The sequence below is a fragment of the Notolepis coatsorum genome (genome assembly GCF_963971535.1).
Source record: "Notolepis coatsorum genome assembly, chromosome: 8".
NCBI lineage: Eukaryota > Metazoa > Chordata > Actinopteri > Aulopiformes > Paralepididae > Notolepis > Notolepis coatsorum.
Window position 1 is genome coordinate 128184090 of NC_140172.1, and position 20289 is coordinate 128204378.

At 46.4% G+C, this 20289-nt stretch overlaps 1 pseudogene across 1 annotated transcript in view; it reads left to right on the forward strand.

Moving 5' to 3' along the window:
* Nucleotides 1-20289, forward strand: part of LOC311233557 (glutamate receptor 4-like) — a 136512-nt pseudogene that overhangs the window by 46290 nt on the left and 69933 nt on the right. The window lies entirely within an intron of this gene.

Below are 20289 nucleotides of genomic sequence, written 5' to 3' on the forward strand. Positions count from 1 at the left end.
TACTACTATGCACTCAGAGTGTAACACTCAAGATCGACACTATTTGACGAACAACGCCACTGACCCTCCACTGCCAGAGGTGCACCTTTCCTGCTGACTTGTTGTTGTTTACAATCTGTAAGTCGCTTTGGATAAAAAACGTCGGCTAAAATTACTAAATGTAAAAATGTCATAATGTAAATGTATGAGGAAAAACTATTTTTGCAGATTAGCAGATGAAACTGACTAATCCATTAGCCGACGACAAAGTCCTATGGCTGTTAGTCGACTAAGAATGTCTATAGTGGAGGATAGACACACCATGAATGAATGAATGAAAAAGTTTATTTTTGGACATGTTATTCTCCATATTTCTCCAAACAACTCACGATATCTTGTTCCGTCGTACCAAACAATCATATAGCAACAAATTAAAAAAACATTAAAAGAAAAACATTAAAAAAAGAAGAAAAAAAAAGGAATTATAAACAAAAGGTCAAGAGCAATGTGTTTGGTTAGCAGACATGTCCAAAAAAGGAGTAGAGGGAAGCTAAGCTTATTGATCCCTACCCCCTTACATTTATATTTGTTCTTCCATTAATTTGACTAGATATAACATAATTTAGTGTATTACAATATAGAATATACTTTTACTTATATTAAAAGATTACAAGAAAAAAAAAAACTTGATTCACTTGACAGCAGTGAATATAGTACAGCACTACATACACAATATAACATAACTTTGTTTATCCTCAATAGTCATTTCTGTATTTTTCCAATGTGTATTTTTTTAGCTGCTTTTTAAATTGTGCGTACATGTTTACTCAGTTTGATGTATTCGGGTAAACCATTCCACAACTTCACTCCACACACCACGGTGGTGAAGGCTAGAGAGAAGGCGTGGTGGTCTCCTCAGTCCTCACCTAAGCTGCCACACGCCACCAAGAGCCAAATCACTTAACCTCCTATGGCTTGTTTTCACACGCGCCATATCGGTGTCACCTGATTAAACGGAACCGAATGGAATAGGAGGAGGGGGAGGGGGGATGTCCGCTACAAAATGGCCGAGGGCTATTGTGACATCATGTGAAAACAGAAGGATTACCTGGCTTCACCCCCGGAATAATAATAAGAGGATGACTCTGTGTCGTCACAGGAACATTACCACACTGGCAGATGAAACACAGAAGTACAGTAGCCTCTTCTCCCAGTGCTGAGCAACTTCTGTGAAAATGTGTTGGCTGTTTTTCTTTTTCCACTCTCATCTGCAGACTTTCATGTTTGATCTCTCAGTTGCTTGCTGTGTGTGCTCTCTCTCTCTCTCAGTATCTATGTCTCTCTCTCTCTCTCTCTCTCTCTCTCTCTCTCTCTCTCTCTCTCTCTCTCTCTCTCTCTCTCACACACAGTTCATCTTTCATCCTCCTCTTCTCGTCTTTGGTCTCCTCTGTCTGTTTTCCCTCCTTGCTCCTCTGTCACACATTTCTCTTAATTAGCTTTTATGTCTTTTCTCACCATTTATCTCTGTTCTCCATTCCTCCTCCGCCTGTACCTCTCTCCTTCTCTCCTCTTTCTCTACCTCTCTCTCCATCTCTCCCCCTCCTCTACCTCTCTCTCCTTTTCTCCTCGTTGTCTACCTCTCTCTCCATCTCTCCCCCTCCTCTACCTCTCTCTCCTTCTCTACCTCTAACTCGCTATTCATCTCTCCCCCTCCTCTACCTCTCTCTCCATCCCTCCTCCTCCTCCTCCTCCTCTACCCCTCTCTCCATCACTCCGCCTCCTCTATCTCTCTCTCCATCACTCCTCCTTTACCTCTCTCAATATCTCCTCATCCTCTACGTCTCTCTCAATCTCTCCTCCTCTACACCTCTCTTCATCTCTCCTCCTTCTCTATCTCTCGCCATCACTCCTCTACCTTTCTCTCCATCTCTTTTCCTCCTCTACCTTTCTCTCTCCATCACTCCTCCTCCTCTACATTTCTCTCCATCACTCCTCCTCCTCTACCTTTCTCTCCATCACTCCTCTACCTCTTTCTCCATCACTCCGTCACCTTTCTCTCTCACTCTCTTTCCGTCTCCGCCCCTCTTCCATGTGCTTGTTCCTCCTCTCCAAGGGGAGCTAAGGGTTAATGAGGCAGACAGACCAGATGATGCGACACTCTTCCTGATAAAGAACTCAATATTCTGCCCAAACTAACATCACTATTCCTAACATTACTACTACTTTTGGACATTGAAACTGAAAGGACAAAACCACCATCTGTATATAGATGGTTTCCGCAGAGTTCTGTTGCTAGGGAACAGTCTGGACCAGTTTCCCGTTAACTATTGTATTAGTAAACACTGCAACAGGAAATAAACTTGGGTCCATTTAGAATGTTTAGTAGTATATGTGATAGAGCTATGTGTTATTTGTGTTTCTCATTATACTGTGTGTGTGTGTGTGTGTGTGTGTGTGTGTGTGTGTGTGTGTGTGTGTGTGTGTGTGTGTGTGTGTGTGGGTGTGTGTGTGTGTGTGTGTGTGTGTGTCTGTGTGTGTCTGTGTGTGTGTGCGTGCGTGTGTGTGTGTGCATGCGTGCATGTGTGTGTGTGTTTGTGTGCATGCGTGTGTGTGTGTGTGTGTGTGTGTGTGTTTGTGTGCGTGTGTGTGTGCGTGCGTGCGTGCGTGCGTGTGTGTGTGTGTAGCAACTGGGGTGTACAAAAAAGACTTGCGCGTTGTACTGGTTTGTAAATTTTAAATCATTAAATATCCTTGTAAAGAAATCATTTGAGAAAACATCATACATACTGTATATAACGTATATGTTTTGTGGAGCACTTTATAGTCAACCTCGAGTGTCAAATTGGTGGACTTGTTCATAGTAAGTAGAATCAAAGGGAAAAATCTGGTAAAAAAAACATCTGGATGATCTTTGGACAGTTCAATCGATATTTTGTGAACACGAATAACACTCTTGTCAAAGCCTGAATCCAGAGAAACCAATAATCTAATCTGTGATGTCATGAAATAAAAGATGATCAAAACTAGGCAAACAAATCTAGTTACAGTTAGGGGTGGGACGATACATCGATCCAGATCGATACATCGATGTAATTATCAACGATCGAATCGGATCGATGCGATGTAATAAGATCGATTCATATCGATACTCTTATTTTGAAAATCCTGTGGCGAGTCTCATAACTGATTGTGTTAAATGGGCATATGATATCATCTCATATCGATCGCAGGCACCTGAATCTAATCGTATCGTATTGTATCGTGAGAGACTTTGTGATATCGGCAAATATCGTATCGTTGTCCAAAGAATCGATATCGTATCGTATCATGATGAAACTGGTGATTCCCACCCCTAGTTACAGTAAGCCTCTCTCTAAGCTTCTCTCTGAAGCTTCTCTCTAAGCCTCTCTCTAAGCTTCTCTCTAAGCTTCTCTCTGAAGCTTCTCTCTAATCTTCTCTCTAAGCTTCTCTCTAAGCTTCTCTCTGAAGCTTCTCTCTAAGCTTCTCTCTAAGCTTCTCTCTAATCTTCTCTCTAAGCTTCTCTCTGAAGCTTCTCTCTAATCTTCTCTCTAAGCTTCTCTCTAAGCTTCTCTCTAAGCTTCTCTCTGAAGCTTCTCTCTGAAGCTTCTCTCTAATCTTCTCTCTAAGCTTCTCTCTAAGCTTCTCTCTGAAGCTTCTCTCTAAGCTTCTCTCTAAGCTTCTCTCTAAGCTTCTCTCTAATCTTCTCTCTAAGCTTCTCTCTAAGCTTCTCTCTAAGCTTCTCTCTGAAGCTTCTCTCTAAGCTTCTCTCTAAGCTTCTCTCTAAGCTTCTCTCTGAAGCTTCTCTCTAAGCTTCTCTCTGAAGCTTCTCTCTAAGCTTCTCTCTAAGCTTCTCTCTGAAGCTTCTCTCTGAAGCTTCTCTCTGAAGCTTCTCTCTAAGCTTCTCTCTGAAGCTTCTCTCTGAAGCTTCTCTCTAAGCTTCTCTCTGAAGTTTCTCTCTAAGCTTCTCTCTGAAGCTTCTCTCTAAGCTTCTCTCTAAGCTTCTCTCTGAAGCTTCTCTCTAAGCTTCTCTCTGAAGCTTCTCTCTAAGCTTCTCTCTGAAGCTTCTCTCTAAGCTTCTCTCTAATCTTCTCTCTAAGCTTCTCTCTGAAGCTTCTCTTTGAAGCTTCTCTCTAAGCTTCTCTCTAAGCTTCTCTCTGAAGCTTCTCTCTGAAGCTGTTCTCTCTGAAGCTTCTCTCTGAAGCTTCTCTCTGAAGCTTCTCTCTAAGCTTCTCTCTGAAGCTTCTCTCTGAAGCTGTTCTCTCTGAAGCTTCTCTCTGAAGCTTCTCTCTGAAGCTTCTCTCTGAAGCTTCTCTCTGAAGCTGTTCTCTCTGAAGCTGTTCTGAAGCTTCTCTCTGAAGCTGTTCTCTCGGGGAGACTGACGTTGTGGTTGCGTGTTTATTTCAACTGAGCTTTAATCTCAACTCCCAGTCAACATCAGAGGTGCTCCAGGGGTGCTGTCTCTGTGTCGTTACCAGTTAGCCTCCCGCTACACCACTTTGATGTATTGTTTTGGGGGTGTTCACAAATCAAAACCAATCTGTCCAAGGTCATACGCATACAGAGCAATCCTGCCAGAGGAGAGGAGAAGAGAAGAGAGATGAAATTAGGAAAAGAGAGGAGAGGAAAAGGGGGGAGTGGAGAGGGGGGAAAAGGAGGAGAGAAGAAGAGAGGAGAGAGAGGAAGGCAGCTGGTATAACACACTCCTATGATAGCTGTTCTAGGCTGCTTCCCTACTGTAGCTGCTGGAGGTTGAGGCGTGTGTGTGCATGCGTGCGTGCACGTGCATGTGTGTGCGTGTGTGTGTGTCCGCGTGTGTATGTGCACTGGTGCATGCATAATGTGTTTTCGATCTGTCTTACAGGCACACACTCTAGACATAGGCACTGATAATATAACTCTTTGATAGAAAATAATGATGATAATAATAAGTATAATATTAATAATAATACATTTGATATAAAAGTGCCTTTCTCAAACTCAAGGACACTGTACAATGTAAAAAAAGGGGGACTAGAAACAACTACTGTGAACCCTGGCCGTGAGAAGACAGATCTGAAAAGGTGGCTGTTTTGTCTGTTTCTGAAGAGACTGGTGGAGCCAGTCAGAGCCACGGAAGGTGGGAGGCAATTCCAGAGCCTGGGAGCAGCAGAGAAGGTCCAGTCAGCGAGGGTGGATCGTCTGGTGTGAGGGACAGGGTGGTGTAGGGGTGGAGTAGGGGTGGAGTAGGGGGTGGAGTAGGGGTGGCATAGGGGTGGAGTATGGGTGGAGTAGGGGGTGGAGTAGGGGTGGAGTAGGGGTGGAGTAGGGGGTGGTGTAGGGGTGGAGTAGGGGTGGAGTAGGGGGTGGAGTAGGGGTGGTGTAGGGGTGGTGTAGGGGTGGAGTAGGGGTGGAGTAGGGGGTGGAGTAGGGGTGGTGTAGGGGTGGAGTAGGGGTGGAGTAGGAGGTGGAGTAGGGGTGGAGTAGGGGGTGGAGTAGGGGGTGGAGTAGGGGGTGGAGTAGGGGGTGGAGTAGGGGGTGGCGTAGGGGTGGAGTAGGGGGTGGAGTAGGGGTGGAGTAGGGGTGGAGTAGGGGGTGGTATAGGGGTGGAGTAGGGGGTGGAGTAGGGGTGGAGTAGGGGTGGTGTAGGGGGTGGAGTAGGGGTGGAGTAGGGGTGGTGTAGGGGTGGAGTAGGGGTTGAGTAGGGGTGGAGTAGGGGGTGGTATAGGGGTGGAGTAGGGGGTGGAGTAGGGGTGGAGTATGGGTGGAGTAGGGGGTGGAGTAGGGGTGGAGTAGGGGTGGAGTAGGGGGTGGTATAGGGGTGGAGTAGGGGGTGGAGTAGGGGTGGAGTATGGGTGGAGTAGGGGGTGGAGTAGGGGTGGTGTAGGGGTGGAACCAGGTCAGGCCGGGTACGAGGGGGCCAGACCCGTGCAGGGATTCGTCGGTGAGGAGGAGGAAGAGGAGGAGGAGGAGGAGGAGGAAGAGGAGGAGGGCCTTGAAAACGATGCAGTGATTCATGGAAAGCCAGCGGAGTCTCTGCAGGGCGGGGCGATGCGCTGCCAGGGTTCGGCGCGGATGAGAATCCTAGCAGCGGTGGAGTTCTGTACATTCGAGCGAGGAGTCTGGAAGTGACAAAGGCATGAATAAGATCTCCAGCAGTCGGTGTCGGAGAGGGAGGGGCAGAGACGAGAGATCTGTTTTCGAGCTGGAAGAAAGAACACTTCTTTGTAACTGACTTCTGATAGACACAGACACGCAGATGCACACAAAGACCCACCCACACACACACACACACACACACACACACACACACACACACACACAAACACACACACACACACACACACACACACACACACACACAAGCACGTACACACAGACACACACAGGCTCAGACACTCACATACACACACAAATAGAGATATGTAGAGGCATTGTAAACACACACACACACAGACACACACACACACACTAGCACGTACACACAGACACACACAGGCTCAGACACTCACATACACACACAAATAGAGACACGTAGACGCATTGTAAAGACACACAGAGACACACACACACACACAAGCACGTACACACAGACACACACAGGTTCAGACACTCACATACACACACAAATACAGACATGTAGACACACTGTAAACACACACATGCACACACATACAGACTCACTGGTGCAGACACATATATACAGATACAGAAGCACATACACACACACACACACACACACACACACACACACACACACACACACACACACACACACACACACACACACACACACACTCACACACACAGAGCAGAGCAGATGCAGTCCAGTCAGTTCCCCTCCTCCGCTAGTCACAGCTGGGTTTATTTCTTCTGTTTACTATACAGGGGGCACTTGTCGGTAACTTTGTGGAGAGCGTTGAGCGGGATTTGACGAACATGTTGTCAAATAACTCAGCAATTTTACGAGCCTCGTCGTACAGTAGCATATCATTTTCATCAGCCGCGCTTTAACGTTGGGTGATCGGTGCGTACTTGTTTAGTGCGGCCGCCTCGCCGCTCTCCTTGCCAATCAAACTCCCAAGTGACGTCATTGCAATGTCGACTGTCGTACCCTGTATTATTAACCGATGCTCCCTGATTTATCCTGATTTGTTGTTTATTAGCGACTTTGCTTATTATTCATTAGACGCTACCAGGCAGGCATTGGAGCTTTGCACTTTGTACTGTACACTCGATATGCAAGCGTTAACCGTTAGCGTTATTCGTCTTGCTGTCAGTCTTTGAGCTGTTTCTCCACAGTATAATGTATATATACAGAATCATTTGGGGCGGGCCATTCGGGTCCACAGACGTTATTTTTTTGGGCCAGTTCTTGTGAATTCTGTGTAGTGGCCACTCACCAGCAGTATGTTCTTTAAGAAATTATAATTCACGGCAATCTAGCCCATGTTGTTGTAAGGCTTTAGTGCAGAGCGTGCAAAAAATATGAGCTACTTACTCTAAAGGGGTGGCAGTAGCTCAGGAGGTAGAGCGTCAGGTAATCCGGAGGTTCCCGGTTCGATTCTTGCTCCTCCCGGGTAGCGTGTCGAAGTGTCCTTGAGCAAGACACTTAAATCCCAAAATGTCTCCCGATGAGCTCGTTGGCACCTTGTATGGTCGCCTCCGCCGTCGGTGTTTGAATGTGTGAGTGAACGGGTAAAATGTGAAGAACAAATTGTAAAGCGCTTTGGATAAAAGCTGCTATATAAACACAGTCGATTGACCATTTATTTGTATTTAAAGATCGCAAAACATATCGCTGTCCTTTTGTTCCCTGAGACTCCTACAGTATACTGAATTGGAACATATATGGAAGTGAATTCCCAAATTCCCCTATGCAGATTTGCTTGGCCGGAATTTATATCAGTGACATTTTCTCCCTCCCGTATATGACGAGGCATAAAATCAATCCATAAGGGGTGGACTTCTTTGGGGGAACGGATCGACGGGACACTGGAATATTACTCCCAAGTCGGGGCATTTTTTTCCCAACATATATTTACTGCAATAAAAGGAAGTGCCTGCGGAGCAGCGATCAGGAGAGGATATTGGATAACTTTCAGGAGTGTGTGGAAGCAGGGCAGCGTGTGGAAGAGATGTGGCTAGAGATTTAATGACAGGAGGGAAATGCTTGGTAAGGCCTTTCTATGTATAATGTAGCAGCGTGATCGAGTCATTCTCACAGGGAAGAAGACAAGTTGTATTGTGTCTTTGCAGGTCAAGGTAGCGAGGGTAGCATCACCTGAATAATTATAGCCTATGGAGCTGGTTGCCGCCTTCTTCATGTGAGAAGCTGTCAAATGACTGGCATGTAAACATTTCTTAAATGTGCTGTGAGTGGTGTTTTCTTTGTTAAAATAAGTGGTCTACGTGTTAAAATAATGGCTCTACATTCTGACAGCCATGACTGATATAGAGTGTCTGGTCAGTAAACATGGGTCTCCCAGTCCCTCCGCTCTGCGGTAAACAGAAAATAAATGTCCTGGTATCCCGTCCGCACTTTATCCAACTGCAAAAAATAAGAAATAAAAACAAATATGTGCTTGAAACAAGTCAAATAATCTGCCAGCAAATTTGGCTTGGCAAGATTTCTTGAAATAAGTTAAAATATCTAGGTTTCTCTCTCCTGATTGGATAAAGTGGGCAGGGATACCAGAACATTTATTTTGTGTTTACTGCAGAGCGGAGGGACTGGTTGACCCATGTTACTGACCAAACACTCTATATCAGTGATGGCCATCGGAATGTAGTGCTATTTAACTTATAAAAAAAGAAAACACACACACACTTACAGCACCTTTAATACTTTGATTCATTATGGATATGGAGTCATTCACGGATGGAATTAGGCGTGGCTACTAGTCAGTTGCCTTTTTAAAGGCCCCATGACATCAAAAAATAGATGTTTATGTTATTTTATCAGTATCTGTCAGTATCTGTCCCAACAATTACAAAACAAGTTATTTTGTAGGTATTCTTAATGGTATTTTAGAGTTTGTAATTTCCGGGAAAACAATACGGTTGCTAGCTAATGGGTCGACCGTAATTCACATTCAGCGCTATTTCATAAATATGTGGAATCAAATAGCCGTTTCATGGGGACTTTAAAAAGGTAGTGAAATACATTTAGGCTCTCAGCTGAAGTGGAAAGGGAGCATAACAACACGACGTGAGGCCTTGGAGTCTCTGCGTGGCGCCTGAGGAATATCAAGTTCACGGCTTGTCTGCTGAGAACAGCCTCGTGGAATTGATATTTGACGATTCTTCATTATAGGTGAAATTCTATTAAGCCGAGACCAAGGAGCGTGGAACACGACCGTGGCTTTACTGGGGTCCAGGGCTGAGGAGGCCTATTGATATAGATCAGCCTTTTCTTTGCTTGCCTGAAATTGAAATCAGTGGTTTTCTTGTTATACTCTCAAATATGACGAGCCATAAAACCAGTTTGAGGGTCATGTCCTTTGGTACTGTCCCAGTTTGTGCAATGGTCACCAGTATCAGGTGCGTCTTGGTGACTCGTGAGTCATGTGTGTTGTTGTGTTCAGCATGTTCTTTTTAAACAAAATTAAACCGCACATGCAGTATTTTCTAAATATATTTTAAGATGTTCTAAATATAAAAAAAAACTCTTGGAGGCCAATGGATGTTTTTAAAAATAATGCTCTTTTTTCAAACAATTAAAACCAATGCGTTTCGGCAACATGCCTTCATCAGGGTTACATGTTACACGGTTATATGTTACAGGGTTACATGTTACAGGGTTACATGTTACAGGGTTATATGTTACAGGGTTACATGTTACAGTGTTACATGATACAGGGTTACATGTTACAGGGTTACATGTTACAGGGTTACATGTTACAGGGTTACATGAATCAACATGATACAGGGTTACACGTTACCCTAATGAAGGTATGTTGCCGAAAAACACATTGGTTTTAATTGATTTTAATATGAATAAAGAACATTATCTTTAGAACATCCACCGGCCTGAATGTTTCTCCTGCGATCGTTGTTTCCAGTTCGTGCCCCTCGGTTGAAGGACAGAAGTTGCGACAGATCTTTTGTTTCTCTAAATATGAAATCCCGCTATTATATCTCTCAGGGAAAAACGGGAAACAGTTAGGGTGGGTGGTACTATTCCCGGCACCCGGCGCTGAGCCCCTTGGTGAGAAGAAGCAGAGCCTCCCATCTCAGCGCTGGGGCCCCCGGCAGCGGCGGTGCGGTGAGCGGTGAAGAGGCCCGTTGTAAATACGAGCGGAGAGAGCAGCGGACAACGAGTAGATAAATCCCAGGCCCTCACGGCTCAGATAATGGCTGTTGCCATCTGTAATGAGGTCACAGGTAAGAGTGGAGAGTGTCTTCTCTCCGGGGCCGCGGAGCCCCGTGCAGACAGATCTGCTCCGCTGGCCTGAGGAATGAAGGCAGGAGCGCCGTGCGCACGGTGGGGAGCGGAGCGGCGGCCGCTGCCACGCGGGGGAAACAAATGCACTCTGAAAGAAGCTCAGAGAGCACACCTGTAGGCTTAGGAGGGAGAAGATTAAGTGGACAAAGAGTGGGGTATGTGGATGTGTGTGTGTGTGTGTGTGTGTGTGTGTGTGTGTGTGTGTGTGTGTGTGTGTGTGTGTGTGTGTGTGTGTGTGTGCGTGCGTGCGTGTGTGTGTGTGTGTGTGTGTGTGTGTGTGTGTGTGTGTGTGTGTGTGTGTAGTGTGTGTGTGTGTGTGTGTGTAGGGGTGTGTGTGTGTGTGCGCGCGCCCGCACGCATGCACACACATCCTGAAAGTAATGGACCTCTAGTGAAGCAGAAATTGCCTTCCCCAGGATAAAGTAGATGAATGAGCGAAGCTGGCAATGAGAGAAACGAGCATAGTGTACCGTGTCCCCACGCTGCTGGGTCAGCTGCTGTAGGCTATATATACAACCGGTGTGTTCTCAAACCCGATTTACGCGTGTGTATGTGTGTATTAGGGCTGTCCTCGACTGCAGAAATTCTTAGTTGACTAACGGACATAAGGTTTTGTCGAATAAACAACTTTTCGATCCCTACGCCCCAACGTCTACCAATCTCCCTGTGCCAACGCCAGCTACCCCCTCCCTCATCTTCAAAGTCATCAGCTCATCCAAACCCACAACCTGCTCCCTTGACCCCCTCCCCATCCCTGTCCTATGCTCCCACCTCATCAACCCTCCCTGTCCCCGCTGTCCCTCTCTGTTTGATTGATTGATTGAAAACTTTATTAACAGATTGCAGAATGGGTACAATACAGTACAGCTCAATACACACAATTGTTAAGGGGATGCAGACTAGAGAAAGACTTTCGTCTTGTTTACATCAGGGTCCCCCATTTTCAATTCATCAGGACATATATCAAATCAAATTTATTTATAATATGACATACATGACATACAGATAGACAGTACTGCTACATCTATACATTTATGACATACCAGATTTGCAAATACAGTACTGTTTGTGATACAAAAAGAGTCTAGAAAAAAAGTATATACATTTGACATAAAAACTGTACATTGGGGGAGGTTGGGTAGGAGGGGTGGGTGGGGAACACTGTAGAACTGTACAAGTCTCCGCTGCCTTCAAAACCGCTGCTGTCACCCCCAATCCTTGATCCATCTAACCACCTCCTTAACCCTAACCCTGGAACACCTTGTTACCACACAACTCCAAACCCACCTCCTCTCCAACAACCCATTCATACCCCTCCAGTCTGGCTTCCCCCAATCTCGACAGCACCGAAAACCGCCTTCCTCAAAGTTTTTAATGACCTCCTCACCTCTGTCGACACCAGAGCCCTCGACATCCTCGTCCTCCTTCACAGGAGTAATGCATTTGACACCAGAGCCCTCGACATCCTCGTCCTCCTTCACAGGAGTAATGCATTTGACACCGTGAGTACCACATCCTGCTCGCCAGGCCTCGTTATTGACGTCACTGCACTTACCACCCCTACCTCACCAGCAGATCACACTTCGTTTCCCTTGACAACCACTCCTCATGACACATTTAAGTCAGCGTTCTGTACTCTGTGCACTCCTCATCATCATCATCTACACCCTCCCTCTCGGTCAGATTCTCCACCATTTCAACCTGGACTTTCACTGTTACGCCGACGATACTCAGATATACCTCTGATGCAACAAATAGTCTGGATGCAACACATTTCCCTCAAACTAGGGATGTCCGATATTATCGGCCGATATTGGCCGATATCGGAAAATATCTGTATCAGTTTTAAATTTAATTTTTTTTTATTTAAATAAAAAAAGATATTACATTTATTAACCTTTATTTACCCAGGCAAGCAAGTAAGAACAAATTATTATTGTATTTATTGTCAAAGTATGCATAATGTTGTGTTAATCACACGACAAGAGATTTTTGGGGGGGGAAACCCTGCATATATCGGTATCGGTTGATATCGGTATCGGAAATTAAGAGTTGGACAATATCGGTATATCGGTATCGGTAAAAAAGCCAATAATCGAACATCCCTACCTCAAACTCATCAGTGCCGAAACAGAACTCGTTCTCATCCCCTCCAAGTCCACCCTCGCCACTGTCTCCCCCTCCTCCCAAGCAGCACGCACCCTGGGTCCAACCCTCTCCATCGACCCCCATATCTGCCAAATTGTCAAATCCTCCTTCTACCACCTCCGCAATATTGCAATATTGCCGCCCCCTGCCTCTCACACTCTGCAGCTGAGACACTCATCCGTGCCGTCTTCATCTCCTCCCGTCTTGACTACTGCAACTCACCCCTCCAGGGCACCAGCGGCAGCTCTCGCTCGCTTCATATCACAGCTGGGCAAATGAACATAAACTGAAATGAACTGCAGATCTCCTGGGCTATACGGTATGTCATGTCATTTTACTTTACTTACTCAGAAGCATTTTATATCACCTAAGTATAAAATCTGAGCCACCTATTTTTTTCGGGGTGTAACGGTACACAGAAGCCACGGTTCTGAGAGATGATGGACCAGAACCTGGGGAGGAGACACAGACCCGAATGGCACCGTTTTTTCAAAGTCGCTTATTACAAGTTGTCAAAACAAAATGTTGTGTTTTACCTTCTTTCCTGGTGCTACCTGACCATGGCGCGGCATATTCCATCCAATCTTTGCCAAGAAAGTTGGTAATAAAAAATGTAATCTGTCCAACATATTAGTGTTGTTGGACCATTTCAACAACTTTGGGGTTTGTGTTTGACAAATAAGTGGCCTGAATTTCAGGTTTAGGTAATAATAAATAAATTGACATGACGTACCGTCGTCCCTTGAGATCTAAAGTTCAATTCAGTCTACAGTACAGTATGTTCATTTGCCAGGCTGTGTTGTGAAGCTAGCGAAGCCTTGCGGTGCATACAGCCAGGAACCAGCTATGGGAACTCCATCAACAGGCTCCAAATGGTCCAGAACACATCCACCCACTTGCTTCCGGTCTCCCACGGGATCTTATATTCAGAGTAAATTAATATTATTTACACTGCTTTAGCTTTTTCTACTCTACTATAATTGTATTGCCTATATGTATGTCTTCTACTATTACCATGCCCATACCTGTACCCCCCATGCTGCTATGATTCATGAATGTCCACAAGGGGATCACTAAAGGAATATCTTATCTTATCTGATCAATTACAAAGTCCTGGCCCACACCTACAAAGCCCTTATTAATGGCCCCCTCTTATCTCACAGACCTCCTCTCCCCCTTATCAACCCTCTCTGTCCCTCAGATCTACCTCCACCTGTCTTCTGTCCACCCCTAAGTCCAACCTCCACAGTTTTGCGGACAGAACCTTGTCCAGGACAGATCCCAATCTCGGGGAACTCACTTCCTGTGTCTGCGTTGTATCTGTCTGTTGTTTGTCTCACTATACCCCTGTGCCCCTTACTGTAAAGCACAATATAGACCCCATTTAAAAAGAAAACACCCACCTCTACCCTTCCATTTAGAAGTACATGATGATGCAAATGCAGGTACAGGCTTTACACACTACTCTACCCAGTTCTCTCTCTCTCTCTCTCTCTCTCTCTCTCTCTCTCTCTCTCTCTCTCTCTGCTACATTAGCGCTTTATGTGTCTCGCCCAGTCACTTGATGTATTATGAACATATCCGTCTGTAGCCAGAGCAGGCATTTCTCCTGGAAAGCGGAACCAATTAAAGGCGGCACGCTGCTCCCTGGTGCCTTTACAGTAGCAGGAGAAGAAGAAAGCAGAGCAGAGAGATGATGGTGCCTTTACAGTAGCAGGAGAAGAAGAAAGCAGAGCAGAGAGATGATGGTGCCTTTACAGTAGCAGGAGAAGAAGAAAGCAGAGCAGAGAGATGATGGTGCCTTTACAGTAGCAGGAGAAGAAGAAAGCAGAGCAGAGAGATGATGGTGCCTTTACAGTAGCAGGAGAAGAAGAAGAAAGCAGAGCAGAGAGATGATGGTGCCTTTACAGTAGCAGGAGAAGAAGAAAGCAGAGCAGAGAGATGATGGTGCCTTTACAGTAGCAGGAGAAGAAGAAGAAAGCAGAGCAGAGAGATGATGGTGCCTTTACAGTAGCAGGAGAAGAAGAAAGCAGAGCAGAGAGAGATGATGGTGCCTTTACAGTAGCAGGAGAAGAAGAAAGCAGAGCAGAGAGATGATGGTGCCTTTACAGTAGCAGGAGAATAAGAAAGCAGAGCAGAGAGATGATGGTGCCTTTACAGTAGCAGGAGGAGAAGAAAGCAGAGCAGAGAGATGATGGTGCCTTTACAGTAGCAGGAGAAGAAGAAAGCAGAGCAGAGAGATGGTGGTGCCTTTACAGTAGCAGGAGAAGAAGAAAGCAGAGCAGAGAGAGATGATAGTGCCTTTACAGTAGCAGGAGAAGAAGAAAGCAGAGCAGAGAGATGATGGTGCCTTTACAGTAGCAGGAGAAGAAGAAAGCAGAGAAGAGAGATGATGGTGCCTTTACAGTAGCAGGAGAAGAAGAAAGCAGAGCAGAGAGATGATGGTGCCTTTACAGTAGCAGGAGAAGAAGAAAGCAGAGCAGAGAGATGATGGTGCCTTTACAGTAGCAGGAGAAGAAGAAAGCAGAGCAGAGAGATGATGGTGCCTTTACAGTAGCAGGAGAAGAAGAAAGCAGAGCAGAGAGATGATGGTGCCTTTACAGTAGCAGGAGAAGAAGAAAGCAGAGCAGAGAGATGATGGTGCCTTTACAGTAGCAGGAGAAGAAGAAAGCAGAGAGATGATGGTGCCTTTACAGTAGCAGGAGAAGAAGAAAGCAGAGCAGAGAGATGATGGTGCCTTTACAGTAGCAGGAGAAGAAGAAAGCAGAGCAGAGAGAGATGATGGTGCCTTTACAGTAGCAGGAGAAGAAGAAAGCAGAGCAGAGATGATGGTGCCTTTACAGTAGCAGGAGAAGAAGAAAGCAGAGCAGAGAGAGATGATGGTGCCTTTACAGTAGCAGGAGAAGAAGAAAGCAGAGCAGAGATGATGGTGCCTTTACAGTAGCAGGAGAAGAAGAAAGCAGAGAAGAGAGATGATGGTGCCTTTACAGTAGCAGGAGAAGAAGAAAGCAGAGCAGAGAGATGATGGTGCCTTTACAGTAGCAGGAGAAGAAGAAAGCAGAGCGGAGAGATGATGGTGCCTTTACAGTAGCAGGAGAAGAAGAAAGCAGAGCAGAAAGATGATGGTGCCTTTACAGTAGCAGGAGAAGAAGAAAGCAGAGCAGAGAGATGGTGCCTTTACAGTAGCAGGAGAAGAAGAAAGCAGAGCAGAGAGAGATGATGGTGCCTTTACAGTAGCAGGAGAAGAAGAAAGCAGAGCAGAGAGATGGTGCCTTTACAGTAGCAGGAGAAGAAGAAAGCAGAGCAGAGAGATGATGGTGCCTTTACAGTAGCAGGAGAAGAAGAAAGCAGAGCAGAGATGATGGTGCCTTTACAGTAGCAGGAGAAGAAGAAAGCAGAGCAGAGAGATGACGGTGCCTTTACAGTAGCAGGAGAAGAAGAAAGCAGAGCAGAGAGATGATGGTGCCTTTACAGTAGCAGGAGAAGAAGAAAGCAGAGCAGAGAGAGATGATGGTGCCTTTACAGTAGCAGGAGAAGAAGAAAGCAGAGCAGAGAGATGATGGTGCCTTTACAGTAGCAGGAGAAGAAGAAAGCAGAGCAGAGACATGATGGTGCCTTTACAGTAGCAGGAGAAGAAGAAAGCAGAGCAGAGAGAGATGATGGTGCCTTTACAGTAGCAGGAGAAGAAGAAAGCAGAGCAGAGAGATGGTGCCTTTACAGCAGGAGAAGAAGAAAGCAGAGAGATTATGGTGCCTTGACAGTAGCAGGAGAAGAAGAAAGCAGAGCAGAGAGATGATGGTGCCTTTACAGTAGCAGGAGAAGAAGAAAGCAGAGCAGAGAGATGGTGGTGCCTTTACAGTAGCAGGAGAAGAAGAAAGCAGAGCAGAGAGATGGTGCCTTTACAGTAGCAGGAGAAGAAGAAAGCAGAGCAGAGAGAGATGATGGTGCCTTTACAGTAGCAGGAGAAGAAGAAAGCAGAGCAGAGAGATGATCACCAGCATCATCATCATCATCATCACCTGTCCAACTCTCTCCGTACAGAGGAAAGGGACTACATTAATACCAGAACAAACACACCGCCAGAGAAAGGAGGCCAGCCAGAGAGAGAGAGAGAGAGAGAGAGAGAGAGAGAGAGAGAGAGAGAAGGGCACATGGAATTCAAAGTCAGCTGAGAGAAGAAGAAGAAGAAGAGAGAGGGGGTATAATGTGTGTGTGTGTGTGTGTGTACGTAGCCCTCTGTGTACGTGCTGTCGTGTGTGCGTCCTGCTCGTTGAGGGATGCGCGCTAAACGCTAAACAGGTGTTTTTAGCTGAACTCTGGCGGTGCACTCGATTGGACAGAGAACACGGCCGACGTGATGTTACATGCTGCGACGCGTAGGGATTCACACCAGTGGTAGAATATTTATGATGAAAGGACGGTGAATAATGTATTGTGTTTAACATCAGCTCAGTCGCATTTGTCACTTTAACAAACATCGAAAGGGGGACGTGTACGAGTGCTTGTGGTGTCTCCGTTTGCCGACGTGCGCTTGCGTTTCTGTTTGTGTGTCCTTTCACGTGTGTGTGTGTCTGTGTGTGTGTGTGTGCGTGCGTGCGTGCGTGCGTGCGTGCGTGTGTGCGTGTGTGTGTTAGGGCTGGACAGTATGGTCTAAAATTTATATCACGGTATAATTTGAAGCATAGACGGTAACGTTATATATCACGGTATAATTCATTTATCTTAAAAAAAAAGTGTATGCTTCTGAAGGGGTAAAACACTGGCAGCTGTTACTATACTCTTGTATTACTAGGACATATTTCACATAGTACAGAGGTATTTTAAGAACATTTATTGTGCAAAACTGGTAACGCGTATCTTGGATCCAGTGCTTTGACCATAAAGATCGACAGTTTGAAAAGGAATCATGTCCTATAGTTACACAAGTAAACAGTGACAGCGTTTGTTATGTCGGTCCACCACTGTTTTTTTTTTTTGTCGTTGTTAACTTAAAATGTAAATAATACAAAATAATCAAATGATTCTGATACAGCTGCTGAGCTATACTATAGCTAATGTCCATCAATATCTTCCTTTTTAATGAAATAGGTTCAAGAATCGAATCAGGATTGTTAGCAGAGAGAGAGAGAGAGAGGGATGCGGAGACAGAGAGAGAGAGAGAGAGAGAGAGAGAGAGAGAGAGAGAGAGAGAGAGAAAGAGAGAGGGAGAGAGAGAGAGAGAGGGATGCAGAGACAGAGAGAGAGAGAGAGAGGGAGGGAGGGGGCTGCTAGAGTGGAGCTAACGTTAACGTTAACGTGTAGGCTACATCAACAGGCTGCTAGGAGTGGAGCTAACGTTAGCTTTCTGAGTCTACATCAACAGTTAACATTACATGAGGTTTTAGCGCGACGTGGGCATTCCAGAATGGCGAGGATGCAAAGCATGTTAGACCATTGGACTCGTCGCAGAGTTTACATTACACATAGAAACTGCGCGTTGTCACACAAACCTTCAAACGCAGGGCGGAAGAGCTAGTTTGCTTCTAGAATTGAAGGTCCGCTCTGCTCTGTGTCTATTATGAAATGACAATTGCCCATTGACACGCCCACTACGCGAAGCCTCTGTGCTCCTAAATAATCGTTTCCAGTTCGCACATATCTATTTTTAGGGGGAAATGCGAGTGAAATAGTGAAATTGTCACACTGTCGAGCCCTGGCTGTGGTTACGTGACGTCATTGCTATTTTAGAGCTGCTCTACCGGTTACAAGCCAAGGTGTAGTCAAAATCCATACCGTAGCGCAAATTCATATCGTTTATACCGTATACCGTTTATACCGTCCACCCCTAGTGTGTGTGTGTGAGAAAGGAGAGCATGGTGCAGTCAGTGTTCAGCCATTCTGTCTTTGCCTCTCTGCATCCAGATGGTGCCTCTGTGTCTCCAGTCAGTTTCACCCATCAGAGCCTGCGAGACACACACACACACACACACACACACACACACACACACACACACACACGAGACAGTGAGAGACATTGCACTCAAACAAAAAATATATACTCACAAACACACGCGATGCAGTGAGAAACATTGCACCCAAACACAAAGATACACACATGCCTGCAAACACACACACGCCCGCGCGCACACACACACACACACACACACACACACAAAAACGAGACAGTGAGAGACATTGCACTCAAACAAAACAAATATACTCACACACACGCGATGTAGTGAGAGAGTATGCACACACACGAGACAGTGAGAGACATTGTACCCAAACACAAAGATACACACACATGCACACACACATGCGCCGCGCAAACACACACACGCATCCTCGCAAACACACACACACGCACACACACACACACGCACGCGCACACACACACACACGTGCACACACATGCATACACACACACACACACACACACACACACACACACACACACACACACACACACACACACACACACACACACACACACACACACACACACACAGAGCTCCAGACTGTGACCAAAGTAGTTGCATAATATGAGTGTGCATGGGTTTCACGTTCTCCAAAGTCGAGGACACAGAACTTTATGAAACAATCCATTTATCTGTTTTCCAAAAGAAGCGGCTTATAGCTGATTATTTTAAAAGCTAAATGAGGAGAGAGAGAGAGGAGGCTGATGAGGAGAGAGAGAGAGGAGGAGGCTGGTGAGGAGAGAGAGAGAGAGAGAGAGAGGAGGCTGGTGAGGAGAGAGAGAGAGGAGGAGGCTGATGAGGAGAGAGAGAGAGGAGGCTGGTGAGGAGAGAAGAGAGGAGTAGGCTGGTGAGGAGAGAGAGAGAGGAGGAGGCTGGTGAGGAGAGAGAGAGAGAGGCTGGTGAGGAGAGAGAGAGAGAGAGAGGAGGCTGGTGAGGAGAGAGAGAGAGAGAGAGGAGGCTGGTGAGGAGAGAGAGAGAGAGGCTGGTGAGGAGAGAGAGAGAGAGAGAGGCTGGTGAGGAGAGAGAGAGAGAGGAGGAGGCTGGTGAGGAGAGAGAGAGAGAGGAGGAGGCTGGTGAGGAGAGAGAGAGGAGGAGGCTGATGAGGAGAGAGAGAGAGGAGGCTGATGAGAGAGAGAGGAGTATGCTGGTGAGGAGAGAGAGAGGAGGAGGCTGGTGAGGAGAGAGAGAGAGAGGCTGGTGAGGAGAGAGAGAGATAGAGAGGAGGCTGGTGAGGAGAGAGAGAGAGAGAGGAGGCTGGTGAGGAGAGAGAGAGAGAGAGGAGGCTGGTGAGGAGAGAGAGAGATGAGGAGGCTGGTGAGGAGAGAGAGAGATGGGAGGCTGGTGAGGAGAGAGAGAGAGGAGGAGGCTGGTGAGGAGAGAGAGAGAGAGAGAGGAGGCTGGTGAGGAGAGAGAGAGAGAGAGGAGGCTGGTGAGGAGAGAGAGAGGAGGAGGCTGGTGAGGAGAGAGAGAGAGAGGAGGAGGCTGGTGAGGAGAGAGAGAGAGGAGGAGGCTGGTGAGGAGAGAGAGAGAGAGGAGGCTGGTGAGGAGAGAGAGAGAGGAGGAGGCTGGTGAGGAGAGAGAGAGGAGGAGGCTGGTGAGGAGAGAGAGAGAGAGAGGAGGCTGGTGAGGAGAGAGAGAGAGAGAGGAGGAGGCTGGTGAGGAGAGAGAGAGAGGAGCTGGTGAGGAGAGAGAGCGAGAGAGAGAGGAGGCTGGTGAGGAGAGAGAGAGAGAGAGGAGGAGGCTGGTGAGGAGAGAGAGAGA